General features: G+C 39.7%; 1 protein-coding gene across 1 annotated transcript in view; it reads left to right on the forward strand.

Moving 5' to 3' along the window:
- The first annotated feature begins 2,421 nt into the window (after positions 1-2,421).
- Positions 2,422-20,229, forward strand: part of LOC124169528 (homeotic protein antennapedia-like) — a 427,885-nt gene continuing 410,077 nt past the window's right edge. Inside the window, exon 1 of the mRNA XM_046548173.1 lies at positions 2,422-2,938. The gene's annotated coding sequence lies outside the window, so the exon portion shown is untranslated. The remainder of the gene's footprint in view (positions 2,939-20,229) is intronic.

Genomic DNA, 20,229 nt, shown 5'->3' on the forward strand with positions numbered 1-20,229 from the left:
TGGTGCAAAATGTACGCCTTGCAATGAAATGAAGTGTCGATTGAATCTCTACATATCCTTTAACAGCTTATTAATTTAAGTAATCAATCATTTTGTTGCTTAATCTACGACTCACCATGCTTGTACACCATTTTTTTACTTTTCTCCGTTTTATGCATGATACGATGACATAAACTAGACGCAAGATATGTATTACTAAGAGAAAGAGTATGTACAGAGGCATGAGTATACCAAATGGAGATGAATAATGCCATAATCGCATGCTTCGCGGTTTTTTCTATTGCTTCTCGCGTTCTTTCATTCCATTCCATCCTCTCCTAACTGTTCCCATTGACTTAGGGACCCATATATACTCGATTCAATGAAGATGAAGCAGATACAGGCGAGAAATGAGAGAACTCATGAGATCCCTTACAATTTGCGCTTTGGAAATAACGGCGGGAGATGCGGCCGAGGAGACTGGAGCCCGCTCTCGTTGCGAGGCGAGGCGATTGGGAGATCTCGGCGAGCACGTGACCTCGACGTCACCCGGCGGCGTGTCGGCGGCGGCGGTAGCAAGAGGGGCGGGAGGGGGAGACGAAGAAAAGGGGAGGGGTGGACGGGGATGAGAATGGGAAATGAGAGGGGGAGAGGCGGGGAGGGGTGGAGAGGGTTGATTTGGACGTAAGGCTGGGGGCGTGCTGCGTTTTGACGAAGGAAGAGTGGAGAAGTTTCTCAAATGTGGCGGGAGAGGGAGGAATACTGTGGTGAGGGACATACGAGAGGATAGAATGACTGTGCGGCCCAAGGCATGCGACTCCTCTCCTTTGTACGCCATGTACTTCTCTGTTCCCCTATTTCTTTTCCCTGCAAAAGGCCCCACCACAACAACCGCTCCACCAAACATTCCCCTCACCCCTAAACCCCAACCCATCGTTGTCCTTATCTCCTCCTCTCTATCTTTCTCCCCTATGCCCAATGAAACTCCCTTCATCCCAACTTTTTTCCTTTCTAAGCCCACTTTGTAGCCACCTCTTCACAATTTTCTTACAATAAGCTTAGCTTTGCATGGCAAGTCCTGATACTAGCAAATCTACTCACTGCTTCAGGCCGAGTAGTTTAGCTAGGTAGTAATTGATGTCAAGGAAGGAATTAACTGCGATTGAAGAGGTCCTCGAACGTTTCACAAAAAAATGAAATAATTCTTTTAAAATAATTCATTTTTTTGGAAGGCATCATCCACAGCTGTAAGCAACTGCAAAAAATGATGAAGATCTAGGAGACAGAATATGAAAAAAGAAATTCGATGACGGATACAAAGTTTTTATCGAGCTACGTCCGACCATCTGTAATAAAGTCAAGCTGCTTTGCAGGTGGAGTACTATGAAACTATCTAATAGCTAGTCGATTCTATCTCAAACGATATTGCTAAACTATAGTACTTATTTGCTAATGTTCTCGATATCATGCTCGTTCTGATGTCGTTTGACACAGACTTTACAATTATTTCCACCACTGACTGGCATCGTCCCTTTTTACCATTCCGGGGTCCTCAGGCCAGGGGGTTGTGTTGTGGGGGACAGGGACCATCCCCCGAAGCCATGGCACCCCTTCCATCCCCCTCCACCCCTTTTGCCGCCCCCGACCGCTTCCATCCGCCTCACGACTCCCGCTCTCCCCCCTTCCCTCCTTCAATCTCACTGTCCCCCCCTCCCCACTCCTTCCCCTACCCACCCCACCTCCTCCTCTCTCCCTCCCCTCGCCTCAGCACTAAACCATCGTCAATACTTAACTCACGTATTGCCAGTCGACGGGCAGAATTTCTCACGTCTGGTTTAACTCCCCTCTCTGCGCTCACCTCTCGATTGTACGGGAGTGGTTTTTCAGCGCCGGTGTGACGGAGCAATAACGTCGCCAGAGACAGCGCGGGCATTAGCGAGACAAGGAGGAGGAGAGAGAGAGGAGAGGATAGCGGCGAACGAGGAAGACACGGACACCAATAACAATAACAAAAACAAAACGCACGAGATTTTTCGGGAGTCGTGTGCTTAAGTGCATCGGTCGGGTTGATCGAGGAGCCAAGAGGGATAGGAGGTGAGAGAGGGAGGTTGAGAGTGAAGAGTAAGAAGATAGAAAGATAGAGAGAGAGGGAGGACAAAGGGTGAAGAAGAAGAAGAGGGAGGGTGTGGGAGTGGTGTGGCGGACAAAAGTTTTCGGGAAGAAGAGCAGAAGCTCGGGGGATCCGAGGGAGAAAGAGCGAAGCGGAGAGATCGGTCCGGCCGTTGTGTGCGTGTGTGTTGGTGTCGGAGCAAGAGAGAAAGAGAGAGAGAGAGAGAGAGCGGGAGATAGAGGGAGGCGTTCCGCGCGCGCAATGTCCCCACAGCAAGCGGTGGGGATAGGAAGAGCGGAGGAGCGGCAGACGGCGTGGTAGAAGCACCAGCGGCGGCACAGAGCCACTCTGCTCTCCAGTTCGCTCGGACAACCCTCCGCGCTCTCCCGTGTCTCGGAAGCAGCCAGAAGGAAGCGAGGAGGGAGGGAGAGAGAGAGGAAGATTAAGAAGAGTGTGAGAGAAGTGAAGAGGAGGAGAAGAAGAAGAAGAAGAGGTGTATATTTGTATTCGGCGGGAGTCAAACCCCGAGGTCGCCCACCCCCACCCGAGGAGGACCCCGGCACTGACCGGCTCGGTCGCCCCCCTATTTTTTTGCCCCGGCCCGAGGGCGGCCGCCGAAACCCACCTGAGGACTCGTCTCCGTCAGCGTCTCCCGATAGAAGGGGGACAGCGCCTCTTCCTCTGGCTGTCCAACGGAAGACTCGCCCTCTTTTTCGGCCGCCGATCCGCCAGGCCCGGACCTCGCTGTCTTGGTGACGGCGCTGCACCATTGGCGACGCCCGAGGACGGAGGAGGACCCACCGGCGGTGGCTGTCACAGCATCCCATTGTTCATCCCCGAATTTTACTGGTGAGTCAACTCCATCAGGGTCATTCTATGGCTACCAAGATCTTCTTGCGTACCTTGTCGTGGAAAAATTTTACATACTGTATATTTAAATACTAGTATGAAGCCCTGATGAACAAGTTGTTAGTGAATTCACATTTAAATCTGGACTGATCATTTTTTTTTGTGTTAAAACATTTTTAGGTTTACTGTCAGTTGTAGCAGATATTACACATTATTGACAACCTTGAGAGACAAATGCATTAATTGTTTACATTGGTCTATGTTCAACACGTAATTATATTCTCTGCGAGGAAACTTGTTGGTGTCTGTTCACAAGATTATTTTCTTTATGCTCATTTGCATCTAAGTGAAGTATATAAAATTTAACTAATCCAGAGCTAATTAATTACTAATATGATATGCGTGAAATAATAAGTTCATCACATATTACAAATGACGTACAACTCATTTTCAAACCTGAAAATTCATTTCTTCCCCGGAGACGTAGACTCGTGTCCCGTTTATTCTAATTGCTTTCCCCACCCCATTAGCTGAAGTTCCTTTTCTTTTCCGAGCGCCTCGAAGGTAGCAAGCGCATTAACACTTTCGTGACTTTCCCCTGAAGACAAAACCCATTGACCTCGCCAACCCCCGCGTGTGAAGAGGGCATGGAAAAAAGGGTGTATCCTCCCATGTCTTGTAAAAGGGAACGAGTTATGTGGGTGTCGTGGCCGGAGCACCTTAACCTCGGAGGTGGGCGGAGGTCAGGCGTTTCCTTCCTCCGGAGAAACCCTCTCCTGGTAAGCGGTTGAGAGCACACGTGTGCCCTTAGCCGAGACTGAAGACTGCACCCGGGGGGAGGGAGCAGGTTGTGGGGCAAAAAGTTGTGGTAACCCTCTCGTGCACGTCAAACCGTCAGATACGTACATTTTGCCCGCGATATTTACTGGAACGAACGCAACAATAGCAGGTTACTGGGCGTGGACCTCGATGGCCTTTCCCGCCGAACTACCGCGAGCCTTCCCTTTGCAGTCTTTTGTGCGTTGCGTGGTAGGGAAAAGAAGAGACGTGATTTGTTTCCGTCAGAAAAGGCTCAGCTCACGCCAGATCTAGGAAACATTAGGGAGCTGGAAACTGCGTTGGCAAGGAAATACTGAAATGAATGGTTCTGAAAGGTGGCAGGTATAGCTACTACCACTTTGACTCCTATGAATTCGACCACTCACTTTAGGGAAAAACAAAACTTTCCAATTTTTAGGAATGTCAACATTGACCACACCCTCTTCTTTGGCAGCTCGGGTTGAGCTCGGTGGTTCAAATAGCGCGAAGATCCAGTTACAGGTTCCAGTTCCCACATCCTCTTTCCATGTTTTGATTGTTATCGACACTGGGTATTTTAAAATACTTGGCACAAAAAAGAGTCGAAATGGGGCTTTATTAGTTTTATGAGTCCGCTGGGGGTTTGGGTCAAGGGAGGCCTATCGAGATTTTTTCCCTGTGGGCCTGTTCCATCCGCAGGCGTTTGGAGACAGGGGGTGGAGATAGGCAGAGGAAGCTGCGTGCTATGGTTGAACGAGGAAAGGGGTGGATTAGTGAGGCTCACTTTTTTCTCCATGGACCACGCGTTTTCGGCAGGGGAGTGCAAAAAGGGGTAGAGTCAGTGAGTGTGTAATTTCTGTGGGGAGGCAAGGGAGAGGTACACGTGGAAGGGGGCAATAAATAAACAGATTTGTCCCATAACTCTCCGAGAGCGCGTGGCACTTCCGATAAGCCCATATATAAGTTACCCATCCGCTCTCTTTCCGTCTCTCGCACCGTATCTATCTCATTCTCTCTTTGGCCGGAAGTTGTGAAGGGCTGGAAACGAGGTGGTAATTGCGAGGATAACTCCATGGTTTCCGTACTCCACATACTTCCCACTGTTTCAGCCCCGACCCCCTACAAAACGATACGTTTTGCTCATCATTCACTTCGCTGTCAAAGTTTTTAGCAAGCTTCTGCAGTCTGTATTCTGGTGATCGGGAGAAAGACTGCCAAAAAATAGACTCACGGCATTTGGAGCACGCCAGTAATGGAGGAAGTTTTGTCACTTAATCCAATATTAAGCGCTAGCTATACGGTATGCTCAGGTATAGCTCAGGAATGCAACGAAATTAATCGTATTTCTTTTCATAGCTGCCTAAAGAAATTATCTAATGACCCTTCCATATCCTTATCCCGCTATACTATATTTTTGAGTTGTTTCCTGCATTCAAGTTTGATAAAATCTAAAGTAATTCAATTTAATTTTATTGAATATTTGATTGGTAAACACATTCTGAACGGTAGCAGAATATTTTTCTGTATCAGAAAAAATGTTTCATTCGCTAGCTACCCTGAGTTCACAATATTTCAAAAAATTTTTGCTAACATGCATTCAAGTTTCCATTCCAAGTTTCATTTTCTACATCTGAATTATTGCTCCTTATGTGGCTTACTAAGTCGTTTACATATCATCTTTTCATACTTTTTTCATAATTTTCATTTGCTCATCATATTTTGTGAAACAGAAACTTACTTAATACTTTGGGATCTCCATTATTTACGCTACCATACTAACCTCGTAAATGAACTTGTATTTCAGCTCTTTGCCATGAATTTCAGAAATATTATATTTAGTATTCATATCAAAAATACTTAGCAGATTTTGTGATACATTTGTTTTTATTTGCGGACAACTACACTATTACTTATATGAGAGAATTGGTCAAATACTTGAAACTATGAATTATACAATTTTATAACACAAATTTCATTTTTCTAATTTTTTAAGTTGTATACAACTAGTAAAAACTGATGAGTCAACGTTTGCAGATAATTATTGTTCAACATGCAAAATAATTTTTGCATGCTCAAACTATGGTGTAGAAGGTCTATAAATCTTTTTAAAGGCTGTTTTGGTATTATACTTGCCCTGCCTTGCCATAGGCCTTAATTTTGAGTACATGGAGGAATACAGTACACATCTTGATCAATTAATCCACCATACTTAATTCTATGGGCTAAGAGACTAAAATTATCGATTGCATGTGGCGTAGGTATTTTAGAACTATAGGGATTCCACCAATTAATATTCAATTTGAATTTGATATGCGTACTATATGCGCTCTCCAAGAAAATTGCTTGAAACATTGTTAACTCACAATAACTCTAAAGTGGCGATGGTAATTATGCCTAAGTAGTTATTTATTATCTGAGATGTTAGCATGAGTATAATGATGAGGTAAACAAATTTCACTTGACTGATACATTTAGGCTATAAATTTGCTGTGCAAAGATTAGTGAATGCCGACGGTATCACATGTAATGAAGGCAAATTTGAGAATAATAACTGATGTAAAACACAAAAAAATATTTACATATCTTGATAAATGGATAATATCTAAACACCAAGTATAAACATAAAATTTAACCTGCCCATTTGAATACTATCCTTTCAATTTTTAAAAATTCCTCTCATCGCAAGACATACCAAATTACGGCAAAAACTTAGGTTTTAACCTTATTTAAGTTTCCTTGATGCATACTTACAAACCACTTTTTATGAGGACTATCGTCACTCAAATTATTTTATTTACTGACTGTTACACGATAAAATCCAGAAATATTTTGCCACTAGTACTGCCGATGGAGATTTCATGACCCATCAAGGGCCGAATTGATCGTTATTTAAGTCATTCCCTCATATTTATTCTGAATCCTGGATATTGAGCATAATAATGATTCTTCCACAATAACATGCAATTGTAATATGTAAGCATATTGAAATAAAAGGGGACATTTTCATTATACAGGAGAATAGTGTAAATTTCATTACAGTAAAAAAGCTGAAGCCATAAAAGAGCTGAAACCTCTAAATACGCGCCAAAAAATTACAACTCTTTATATTACTGTATTAGCCCATTTTCAATTTTAAAATATAGTAATTTTATTTAATTTTATTTCCTAAAAGCACTACTTGCAGTTGAATACTCCGAAATGGAATAGGATTTGATTTATGACTAATCTATTAGAGTTTTATCGAAATAATCCGTGGTAATGGGCAAAGATTTATACTGTATATTCTTCTAAACAGCATATTGTATTAATGTGGAGATATTAATTATTTAATTAACTTTGATTCCATTCACAACAGTTAAAAAGAGGACTCAAAAGGTCTGATTCAAATATTCAAGTGAAATAGAGCTCTTCGTCTTATTTTTGCAGATTGAACTTTCTTTCCGACTAATGAACCTCAATAGCTGTAATTTCAGTCAAACACAACCTAATCCCTTTACAAAAAAATTGCCATTTGTTGATATGACGATACCTTTTGATTTTTTAAATCTGTTCTTTTGCCATAACTATGAATAAACTCTCTTTTATTCATTATTGTAAGGGAATATTTTTATCGATGTACAAAAAATTAGGATGGAGTCATTGCAGCGGACCACACACGTTGAAGAATCTCGGTTCCACACTACCGCAATTACGAATTTTTAGGAAAAAATAATCTCAAATTAATTATGCTATTAATCTAATTTGAATTCACGTCTGATTTCTGAGATTGATGCTTCGCTAACTGTATGGGTTTTCTGTGGTGGGCTTTATCGCCACTCTTATCAGAACTAAAAGCAAATTTGAACTTCTGGAGTTGACCTTTCTCCGTCCAAAGTTCACATTCCATCATAAGAGATACACTTAATGGCGTATTTCTGTTCTGAGATACCTACATTAAGTATATTTTTCTTCGAGGAAATTTCATTGTGTAAATCTGCGTTTCAGTAGGTACATAACAATAATAATATCATTAGTGTCAATTTATAATTCTAAAAGTAATGAATAAGTTTTGTATGTACAGTTTTTCGTCTGAATATTATCATGTTCAAGGAGCTATTATTATTCATGCTATAATCAGACTAGTTTAATGCGTGGTACTTTCATACCTTGCGCTCGAACGAAAATTCACATGTAATGTATTTTGTGCTCGTTTGATGGTGATGATGCTTAAAATGCCTTTTAATTGGCTATGAATGCACCCCTAGCGAATATTGAGTACCTATTCATTAGATGTCATACTTCATGCAATATTTCTTATTCTCATATACATATCTCTTACAATATACATCACTCCTTCTGAAACTGCGTATACTCGAAGTTTTCCATCCATAGGGTTACTGTGAATTCATATATACATATTTCCAAAGAGCCGTTATTTTTTAAGTGCATCAAGAAAAACGTATATAACTATTCAAAATATGGGAGACAGTTTTACCGTAACTTGGAATGTATCTTGGAAATTACTCATGAAAAGTTTCAACACAAGTGACTAGTGTTGCGGCTGTCAGATATTTTAACTAAATTTCACACGAGAGTTGAAGATTGAATCCTAAGTGTGATTATCTGCGGTTAACTAAAAATTTACTGCATGTGTTTTTAGAATGCAGTCAAGAATTGAGCTTTACTTATTTAAGCAGCAGCGCAGTTGTAAGGCCTTGCTAATTTATGTGGATGTGATCCTACATTGCGTTTTATTGCCGTCATTTTGTCGATCATTTTCCGGAAGAGAACTTTTTCATGAAAGAGATTCTCCTCTGGGGCCAGGCTATGTAGGAACCTGAGTGAAACAAGTAGAGGAACTGAGTGAGGTAAATTGCGAAATAACATTTGCCACTCTTTTGCAAGCTATTTCACACCGTTTTCCACCATACTCATTCCAACCATCTCAACCCTTTCCTTATCTCTCTTCTATGAGTGTAGGGTCTCACAGCCCTTTGCCTCTTTTAACGGCCGCACGAATCCTTTATCCCCCGCGCGGCGCGGACTCGACGGACAGTCGTCAATCTTCGCCGCACCTCCAGCCCCGGAAGCGGCCCGCTAATTGCGGAGCGGCAACGCCACGCATCGTATACCGCGACGCACCGAGTCCCTTGCGTACTACCCTCTCCCGTCCCGCCCTCGGGGCCGGCAGAAGAGCACCCCTGCCCCCTCTTTCGACCGCCCCCGACCATTTCCCGGGCCCGCCTTCCGGTGGGTGCGCCGCCGGGCCGTGAAACCAGGAGCAGAGATGCACCCTCTTCGTCTCTATCTCGCCATTATCGCATTTGCAAAAAGGGAGGACATTAATGTGCGTGCCCCGAGGGTAGGAGTGGAGGCGGAAGTTATGGTTGCTCGGATAGGTGGGCAAAGCGCGACTCGGGGTAGATTTGGAAGCGCCACGTTCACTTCCGCCAAGTCGCGCACCTGAGGAAAGGTTGGCACTTGAGCTGTCTGAGAAAGCGAAGGAATTGCTTTGATGTGTCATTCGCAATGTGATAAATCCTACGGCGAATCCTTAATATTTCGTCTTAATTGCTTCTTGGATAGCCTGGAAACCGTCGGGTAAACTTACCTTGCAACGAATCCCGGGAATAAAGTAATCCAATTGGACGAAATTTCTTTGATTAATTATCTTCAGGTGAGTCTTCTTGAAGATATTAAATTAAATACTTTACCATTAGGACCTTTTTTAAGACATGGTATCTTATATTGCTCATTAAATTCCAAAAAGAACTAGGAAGTTAAATTTCTTCATAGATTTTCCCTAATCTCTCATAAAATTCTCTGCTTATATGAATCTTAGGAATTAAGTCAAAATTAATTAATGAGTTTGAAAGTCTCTAATAATGTCTTCATAGATCTTATAGTGAGGGTCAAATTCTTTGTATTTTGAAGATGGTAGTGATTGAAAATATTATTTGCTTTATCTCCTTGTGCCCGCATATCTTTAATTCGTAATTGACAAGTTCACAGTAAAATACGTAAGGGACAAGATTAAAAATAAATTGTTTAATTCGTTTAAATGTATCTGTAATAACTTAAGTACATTTATGAGGCCCTTGAATGTGTACTTAGTAGTAAATATTTCGGCTTTAGTGTAATATCACCCAAATAGATTCCTAATGGAGAAATCGTTGGCAATATTTATCAATATCATACAATTCAAACAAAGAAAAAGCTTTGATTTTGGAGTTTCAAAAAGAGTTAATCTCAAAGCTTAAAGAATTATATTTTAAATCCAATTTAGATATGATTGAAAATAATGGAAGGGAAAAAACTTATTTTAGCAGGGTTAAAGCATTTCAGGCGAATGATTTTTTTCAAGTAGATTATGCCGCTCATTCTCTTGTTGTGTAGATTCTTTAACTTAAAAACCTGTTTATCACTGTAGTAGCTTAATTCAATTGGCAATGTGATGATTTATTTGATCAAAATTCATTGCGCTATCTCTATATAATCATATACTGAGGGCAATTTTCAGCAGTAAAAAGACAGCCTGTACTTTTAATTAAGTATATGAAAGATTCCACATTTCTGTAGACAGTTTTTACACAGTAAATGAAATACATCATGTAATTCTTTTAAATATCCGTAACTACTTAATTTTTCTGTCATAAAATAGCCCCACTATATCAAATGTTTTCCGTTGTAGCAAACGACAGAAAAAAAACAGCTTTCTAATTGGATAAATAGGACAGATTTTAGGCTATAAGATCTCAGTTACGGTGCCTGAAAGAAAGAAACATAATACAATGGTAGCGAAAAAATAATTTCATCTCCATTCTCCTCAAGGTGGAATTCGTTCAAGAAAATATTTCCCCTGTGTGTGCAATTTATGGAAATATTAATTCTACCTATTCTTTATCAAGCCATTTAATCAGATAATGGACGTGTTATAACTTTTGTTGCTACTCCTTGTTACAACTGACTCAAAGATTTTAATTATCCTTCATTTTACGCCTTGATGGATAAGCTACAAGTTTTATTGCCTAGGGTAATTCTGAGTGTATTATTATCAATGGAAAAATATCAGTCTCCATCTAAATTCAACATATGCTCTTGTTCTACTACCAGATGGCGTACTTCGTACAAAGTGTGGAGGAATTAACCAGTCCTTACGTAAAACTCGTTATTTTTTCAAGAGTTAATTAAAGATATGAGTAATATTTTTGCTGTGACCCCTCTTAGTCATTTCTTAATAATAAATATTTTTTCCAGCACATCAAGATACCTTAACATACTACTGATTGACGTAAAACACCCATCAGCCTTTGCTCCTACTCTACAACAAATCAAATTTGGCCGAACAGCTTGATTATAGATACATTACTAAATTCATAGCAATATAAAAATCAGTTATTACACCAATTAATCTAGAGTAGTTAGATCCAGGTACTTTTACGTAAGTTACGAAATTCATTCAATAAGCAACGTTATGGTTATCAATGAAATACTCTAATCTCTTTACATCTACGCCTTGATAAATCATGGCATAACATATTCCAGAGAAGCAAATATATATTTTGTTTCGAATTGATAGTAATTGCAAAATTCGAGGCAACTAATAAAAGGCACTCCTGAGTTGCAAATTAAATGGAAAAATGTTAAAAGCACTTCTGTCGTAATTTCACCAGTTTTCCTAGAAAATTTATGCCTAACTCCCAAGTTTGCTGGGCATAATAAATAAGAAACAATAAGTAATAATTACAAAAAGTATATCAGCATAAGTCGTGTAAACTCTAATTGGGATCTAATTATATTAGTGATGCATACAACAAGCCTTTACCTGGGTATTTCATCCGGGCAGACGCAATGAATGATGAAGGAATCCCACTATGCAATGATTGCTTGCCCTCTCCATGTCAGTTCATAGAGAATCCACCAGTAAATGACCAGCGCGCACCAGATATAAATAATTCAGGTACATTCTGAGGAAATACTAGAAAAAAACTAAATCGAACAAATTAATTTAGGTAGAAATGTTCTAACAAAGATTTATTGCTTTTTTCAAAGTTATTAGGCGAACTTTCATATTTTATGTACGCTTAATTCATATACTTAAACTATTAAATTTCATTAATTCCTTCCATAAATAATTTTAATTTCCGTGAGTTTTAATTAGATAAAATATACCTCATTTGGTGGTAGAAAAAATTGTTCTACTTCGTTCTTATTGTTCAAACATTAAATATTTATTGATATTTCACTGAAGACAAACCTTTATGATGTTTCGACGAAATGGCCGTTTTTAGAAGCTCATTACAAACGTTTGATATGGTCTCTTTCAAAATAAAAGTAGCAGAAAAATTTTTCTCGTGATACTGTGAACTACACAGCTGAAAATGCGATATTCCCAGAATATTTACAGATTTTTAAGGAGCGACTCTTCTCATTTGAAACAAAAATTTTTACCATTTTCTTCTGATTTTTCGCTGAAATGAAAATTCTAAAATTTGCAAAGAATAGTACTAGGAAAACAATCAAAGAATAAACAAAGGCCACTCTTTGCGAAATAGCATCCTTCTCACACAAAAATTGTGATCCTCGCCAGCCGACACATTCATTTTTGACCAAAGTCATTACGCAAAGCATTTTTACAAATAAACTTTTAAAATTGCATTATCTATTAGAAGATATCTTAAGGAGCCAATTATCTGAATGTTAAATTTATTTTCAGAAAACTTTCAGAAACTGTTTTTTCAAATTTCAATGTGAATCAAGGTATTTTTTCATTTATTTGTGCTAAGCTAATCATAAATAAAAAGTCGTAAAAACTGTACATAGCTAGTATTCACTATCAAAAATAAATATCAGTCTATTGATCAAAAATTAGTTTCCCAAGATGATTTTGGGCGTGACAATACCTCTGAATGAATACTTTTTTAAATATTTCTTTTTTATTATCATACATTGATATTCTGCTATGCTCACTATATAGTTAATAAACGGTTTTTAAATATTGTCCAAGAAAACAATAATAAACATTATTATTACAAAAATTGAGTTCATTTCCCGAAAAAGTAAAACAAAATCATGCAATCAAAGATAGATATCTGAAAAACTATGTATAATATCTTATGCTTATTACGCTCATACATTTTGTTGTTTTAACTAGATATTTATGTCGGAAAATTGCTTGAAAATCCCTAAAATAATATTTGAAAACGGCGCAGCACTTTACCTGAGATTTTCTTTTTCATTCTAACCGCAACATAGTTTTTGTTAAAAAATATATTGCCACGTTATCCAAGTAATTTCTCATTAGATTGTGGAATTTTTAATGATGTGAAGTTGTAGGTACGTAAATAAGAAAAGGTTAGTTGAAAGGTAAGTGGAGTGAAACAAATCTCCGAATTTTTGACTCGATATTAAGTCGTAATCAGTGAATTTTGAGAAAGTTATAGATGAAAGAAAGAAGTAACACATGTGATTACCGTTAATGTACAAACTTTAAACACTCGCATTTATTTCCGTGCAACTGAGACTATGTGCCCATTCAACCAGTGTAAAGTGTACGCACAAGAAGATTTGCGTGAATAATGAACTATTCGCAGCGAAAGGGCTAAATTGTTTATATCCTTATGACAGACTACGACGGTACATGGCAACTAAGTATAAAGGAAGAACGCATGGGCGTGCATCCAAGTGTAGGATAGGAAGTAATTGAAAGTTTGTGCCAACGTCACCTTTTCTCGGTTGGCTGGCACTCTAGTATTACCTGCTCCGACGACTTTACCATCTCAGGTTAAATTGCACATCTAATTTATCTCTTTTCTCCCACCTTTTAGTCTTCAATCATGCAATAAATAATTGTACAAATCGAAATTTAAAGCCGTTTAGCGGTAAAGAACTGTTATCATAGTAGGAAAATGTTGTGAAATTGGTATTGACTTGCAGTCTTCCAAAAGAAGTGAAAAATAGTGCTTATTAGTGTATTTACGCTGAGCATAAAGTATTGCTTTTTTAACTTAATGTGGTTCAACGGCCGACACCGGTCGTTGTCTGTCATTTTGTACATACTTAATGATTGTATGTACCTTGGGAGCCTTCAGCCGTGTTACCTATCCGATTTAAATTTTAATTAATAGGTACTGAAATATTAATACGTTTTAGTACGCTGTGTCAAAAGTGATTCGTTTACACTACGTTTATAAGTACAAATTGTAGACTTTCTAGCAGAAACCCGAAGGTATTGATGGGCGTAAGTGTGTGAAAATGAAAGTGCTTTTATTCCATGAGGACAAATATCTCATTGACGAACCATTAGCGGCGCTAGCCGCCTTCCGTGATCCAGCGTTCACCCTAGCCCGCTTTTTCAACGCCGCGGGATCCCGCTATCTGCGGAGGGCACTGCGGGGACGGCTGTGGAGGCAGCCGGTAGCGATTCGCGTCTCGCCGATCGTTCCTCACGGCGGTGGCGTCGACTTCGTCCGCCGGGCGCCTCAACTTCCGGCGGCGGCGGCAGCCGCTTCTTCTCTTGGCTCGCCACGCATCCGCGCGCCCATTTGCACGGCCCGCCGCCCGCGATATTAACGCCCTCGGCCGCACTCCACTCCGCGGAGCCGCGGCGTCGTCGGCTCCCCTGCAAAACAGTCGCGCAATGAGCACTAACTGCGCACCCGATCTACGTGATTGAGGAGGCAAGCGGCCAAACTCCATTGAAACAAAGTTTCATTGCCGTTGTTGTGGCCACTGATGGGCAAGTTGATAGAATCTTCCACGTACTTACGCCATGAAAATTATAGGTTGGTTCCCTTTACACCATTGCTGACTTGTCAGTGAAAGATACGATTATGAGTCCAAGTATCATTACACATTCGTTGATGCTCGTGAATTAATTAGAAAATTGAATGATTATACTTACGATAATATTAAAATACAATTGCAATTAGGTGTTAGCTCATGTTGTTAGATTAATTACGGTCATGAGTCGAAAAGCACTCATGACTTTCATGTAGCCTATTGAATTTTAAGTGTAATAACAACGTTGACGAAGTCCTTCAATCGCACCTCATGGCAAAAAATCTTGTTTGCCTATTCTAATGTAACTTTCCTTCATTTGATTCGTAAGAGAATATTGTACTTACTCTTGGTCTTTAGTGCTCCGTAAAGCGTGACTAATTGTGCGATGGTGAGATTGAGATCCGCCCGAAGGAAGTGTCTGATGATGATGCTATAATGCATCGCCCATGTCTGAAAGTAAGAGTGTAGAAAAATTTCAGGTCGATTATATTCAAAATGAACTACTAATCATAGTATTATTCCTTCCTTCTTTTTATTACGTTCAGCAAACTTGTCGGTATCTGGTGTTCAAGTTTCAATGTCTGTGGATTTCTTTTGCCTCGAATATGATGCAATGACCAATGGCTTTTATGTTAAGTTCTGAATTTAAAACTATCAAGAAACCAAAAATATTCTTGTGGTACGTATTCACGTTTATTCGTATTACGCGCAAAATTTGAGCAGTGGTATTAACACGGTCTGCTCTAAAAGTAGTAAAAAGAATTGGCGTTATATGCACCATCAATTTGAACTTCATCGCTTTGTCAATCTGAATGTTTATAATACGGCAATATCTTCAGGAAATAATACCCGCTGAAATTTAGCTAAAACGAAAGACATCAAAAATTTCATTTACTCAATGGAGGCGGAAAATATCATTATGCAAGGAAGACTCAAGTATAATTCAGCAATATCTTGCAACGGTTTTACCAAGATCGTGCTGGCTGGAAATCGTGCTGGTCGGCTATAAATATTATTTTTTAATTAAATAGGCTTTTATTAAGGTCTAAATAAATGACTGAATGATCATTTGGAATTTTTAAATTAATTCATTGATAACTAATTGGCTAACCACAATTAGGCTAGATTCCACTGCTAAGTTTGAACCGAATAATGGACAGTTTTTGTAATGTTTTATGATATGAAAATATGTCAAAAACTTGTATGTAGGTATTTCCATCAAATGCGAAGTATATTTTCAACCAATCATGTCCATGAATGTTTCTTGCTTTTATATATTAAGTTTCGTAAAGTTAATTTCATTACTGCGCTCTCATTAATTCATGATAATACATTACATATTAGCTATGCGAACACTTTTTTTTACCTCTACTACAAAGAAAGAGGATGAATTCAAAAACAAAATTCTGCACAGTAATCTCACAATATTATATGCTTTGAGCAGTAATTTTTAGCATCTTAATTTAATTGCTGCCATGATTCACACAGGAAATTTAATTGGAATACAATTAGCTCCAAAAATCACTCCAAAACCGCAAATATATGCATGAAGAGCAAATAGATACATGAGCCACACTTTCAAAAACTGGTTTTCTGTGGAGGATGATAGATTCCAAACAGATCTTTCGCATGAAAAATTCTTGCTAATTTGTTGAATGATTGATGTGCTTTGAGCGTGGTTTTGTTTCACCCGAGGAACATAATATCGAATTATGCTACAGTGCATCGCCAAAAACTGCATAAATGTCACCGCAGAATTCAATGCATACACTTTATGAGTTGGACATAATGTCAAATGCTAATTTCCGCATGTCCCTGTCATGCCCTCCGGGCGAACCCATCATGTTTGGCGGGGACACGCGTGTACCTTCCCTCCTTCCGTGTCCCGATCGCCATGTCGCTCATCGTCCTGCATCGGCGTGAATTTACGGCAACCCTCTCCTCCTCCGGTTTGATGGAAGAGGATTTAATTGCCACCCTTTCCGACACTGCCCCCACCCATCTTCCTCATGCCCCTGGAACCCATCTCCAGCCCGCTCATTGTGTGCCTCTTGATCGTTATGAGGGCTGATTAGGACCGAATTAGGAGGGTGGGCAGGCTAAGAAAAAAATAGGTCTTCCAAAGCTCCACGCAGAGTTCATGCGTCGTCCAACGGAGGGAGCACTGGATCCTCCCCGGTCAATGCTTTTGGGCCGCGCGCGGTCCGTGTTTGGCTCGGCCGGGACAAGCGGCTCGGGGTCCCGCCCCCTCGCCAATGAGCCCCATCGCTCTTTCGGTCTCTGAACCGCCCTATCTGGCCCGATGCTCCCGCTCTCTATGACTTGTGGCCCCGATCAGATCGTTTGTTAGGCGGTAACCTGCTGCCGTCGCCTCCCGCCAACAGTTTTATACGAGCCCGATCCCACCGAAATGAAAGATAGGTGGGCCGTGGTTATTAGCTTCGGGGCATCGATGAAAGGAGGTACCTATGCAAAAAAAAAGAGGGCAGGTAGACTCTCTGTGTGGCAGACTTTGGCAGCAAAAAGGGTGAATTTCTTTTCAACGTTCTGCGGTTCTTTCTCCTGGTGAAGAGGCACTTGTTTCAAGGGTATCTAAGTACTCTCTTTGGATTGCATGCGACCCACCAGGAGTTCCTGCGCCGCCGTTCCTGTTCTGCCGAAGATGGAGAGTGTTAGCCGGGCGGCCGGAGGAGGAGAGGTCGGCTCCTATGAATGGTGTTATGATTGTTCCTGTCGCGGCATTGTAAAAAATGAGACTGCTTCTCTGCTCTTGCCATATTCGTTCGCCAGATTGAGATGTACGAGATTGGGTTGCGTGGGGTTAATCGCCGCCCACCACCAGTGATGCGAGGTGCTGTCTTTCCGACTTGCCTTGCTTCATTCGTGACTCTTATCTAAATTTAAGTGTAGGTAATGAACTGGCAGAATAATATTTATCAATTAAGGTCATTTAAGGGGGCGTTTTGGCCAGCAATAACAGCTTTACGATCGCGGTGTATCTACTCAGAGTTATCTAATCAATATTGTTATATCTCTTGATCTAACGTAATGGGATTTATGAATTTTGCTCTTCATTAATATGGTGATTTTTTCATTTTTCCGAATTTTTCCCGTCATTCGTTTCACTTTTATTCCGCTTTATTGGGTTAAAATGAAAACGGAATTCAGAGTATTGAAACATTTGAGGCAAAGGAAGTTCTGTAGTAAGGAGCTTTTTTCCACTCTTCGAAATTTATTCGTTATGTATTGTTTATTCGATATGAATTCGTACATGTATTGTTTATACGAAAAGTAGTTTTGGCGATGAATAGCATCACTATCATCTATGAATGAGAAAGATTATTCTCAACTAGAACGCTTGAAAGTGGGATCCTACCATGTGTTTGTTATGCCTTTATGTAATTTACTACACGGTGATACATCTACTAATAAAAATATCTAGACTCAAATAAATATAGGTACTGATGAATTCAAGTACCCTATTTTAAGGTTTGTAAATCATTAGTTACGAAATAAGTTTTGCAGTACAAATATCTGATATTTTTTTAGAAAATCTCACTGGATAACTGAAAAAAGTTTAGTGATAAATGAACTACTAATTTCAGTCTATAGGCATCACAGATGGCTGGCCGTGAAATACCCACCTCGGGAAGAGACTTTGAGTCACCTAGATATCTGCCTAGAGCATGAATAGACGAATGAAAGCGCATCCCGCATCTTTTCGTTGAGTGCCAAAACGTGCTTACACGCATTGTCTCCGCCCCTCCCGACTCATATGCATCAAAAGGCCCTTCTCTATCGGTGCACGCCAAATGTTGACATTTTCTCTTAAAATTCATTCTCAAAAAATAATAAAATAATTCTTTTTATGGCACTTTATATTATTTTTCTCGGAAAATAACTATTTGATTTCGATGAAGGTGCCTCCAATGATTATTCTCCTATTTTATAAGGGTGTTTTGTCAATATGTTCTTAGGTATATCCCATTTCTTCTCAAAGTATTGATGAAACGCTTACCTCTCAATTTGGTTTGCTATTTGAATTTTAGGGCTGTAGATGATAGATATGCCAGCGAAATTATAGTTGTTTTCAGTGAGATAAGGGGCTTGATTTTTATTCGATTTAATGCTGCTGAGGTCCCGAAATCGCGAAAGATGTTTGAAAAATAGAAACCCTCTCATTATAATCCATGCGTCAATATATTTCCAAGAATTTAGTAATATAAGATTAGGTAAGTAGGTACCTACCTCTTTCTCGATGGAGAAGTATATTTGATGCATGTTTGATGCATGGTATGCATAGCGTTCACTAATCAACGAATCTTTTCATTTCTCACTACCAACTATTGCGACTACGCCTCACTTTCTTGTTTGTGTTCAAAATGGAGAAAGTTTCAAAAGTTCAGTCTTGATATATATAGATCAAATTCATAATAAATATCAAATTCTGAATTTTTATTACGATTGAATATAGCGTAATGATATTGACGTAAATAATTTTCCATTTTGAGAGGTATTGTGGTAAAAAATATTCTCATTTTCAGTGGTGTTTACACCATAATAACTGCACGCAGGGATTGCTTTTCCCTGGAAGTACGGGTAGGAGAAAGCTCATTTCCCAAAAATAACGGTTGTATCTATTAGCGTCGTCTTACGCCTTTTCCAAAAATACAGCACACTGATCCATACATAATCGAACAACATATTTGACAAAAAAATGAGACACTCAATAAGTAGGTATCAATCAAATTAGAAAACTTTTAAATTTATTCTATATTGTAATTTTGCCATTGAATACTTTCTTGGCAGCACTCACTATATATTTTGATATTTTTCACTCACTAAATATGATTTTTATATTTGTGCGGAAAAAACCCTTTCTTTTTTAGTTTTTTTTTTCATCAATATCTTTTCTATGGTGGAGCTTTTGGGAATCAAGAACTGATGGCCGTACCAGAGTGAGTGTCTTCATTGGTTATAACGAGACATACTTTATTTGGCTCGCTACAGTTTAGATAAAGATGTTTCAACTCCGTAGCGCCAATATGATGAGCAAGAATCTAATCTTTCCAAGAGGGAATATTTTGATACTGAGCGTTGCAAACATTTGAGGTGTATATGATATAAAGCGCATGGAATCACCCCTGAAACTAAAGTCACCCCTAAAAATGCATCAAGAGAAACGACGCAATGCCACGTCTAATTACATTACCATAGAAAGCAGACACAATCAGTGAGGAAAAAATAGAATTTACGTTATTCTTATCTTTTTGTGAAGCTGAAATTTCCCAAAGATACAGCGAAAGAAAAAATGGAGACAAAAACCACTAATTGATTAGTGGAAGAGCTCTGGTGGCAACTCAATTAGAAGGAAAAAGATGTTTCGTTAATGAGAGGAAAGATTCCTCCCCTTCGGAGAGAAAGAGTGTGTGAAACGATTACGGCAAGAGGGAGGAGCGAGGATGAGAGAACTAACTGGAAGAGAGGCCTAACGAAACTTACGCTTCGTGGCCATAGCATCGAAAGAGAGAAGTGGAGTCGCCGGCGCACCGACCAAGACGTGTTCATCACCCGTGTGCGCCTCCTCCCAACTTACGAACGAATGCAATCTTATCTCGACTGCTTCCCACTCTCGCCCTGCTCCCGTCCACTTATTTACCCCGCTGCAAAAGTCGCTCCCTTTGCCGCACTGCCGTGGGTTCTGCTCCTTCTCCGAGTCGGGATAAATAGGG

Source organism: Ischnura elegans, chromosome 1, assembly GCF_921293095.1.
Source record: "Ischnura elegans chromosome 1, ioIscEleg1.1, whole genome shotgun sequence".
Classification (NCBI taxonomy): domain Eukaryota; kingdom Metazoa; phylum Arthropoda; class Insecta; order Odonata; family Coenagrionidae; genus Ischnura; species Ischnura elegans.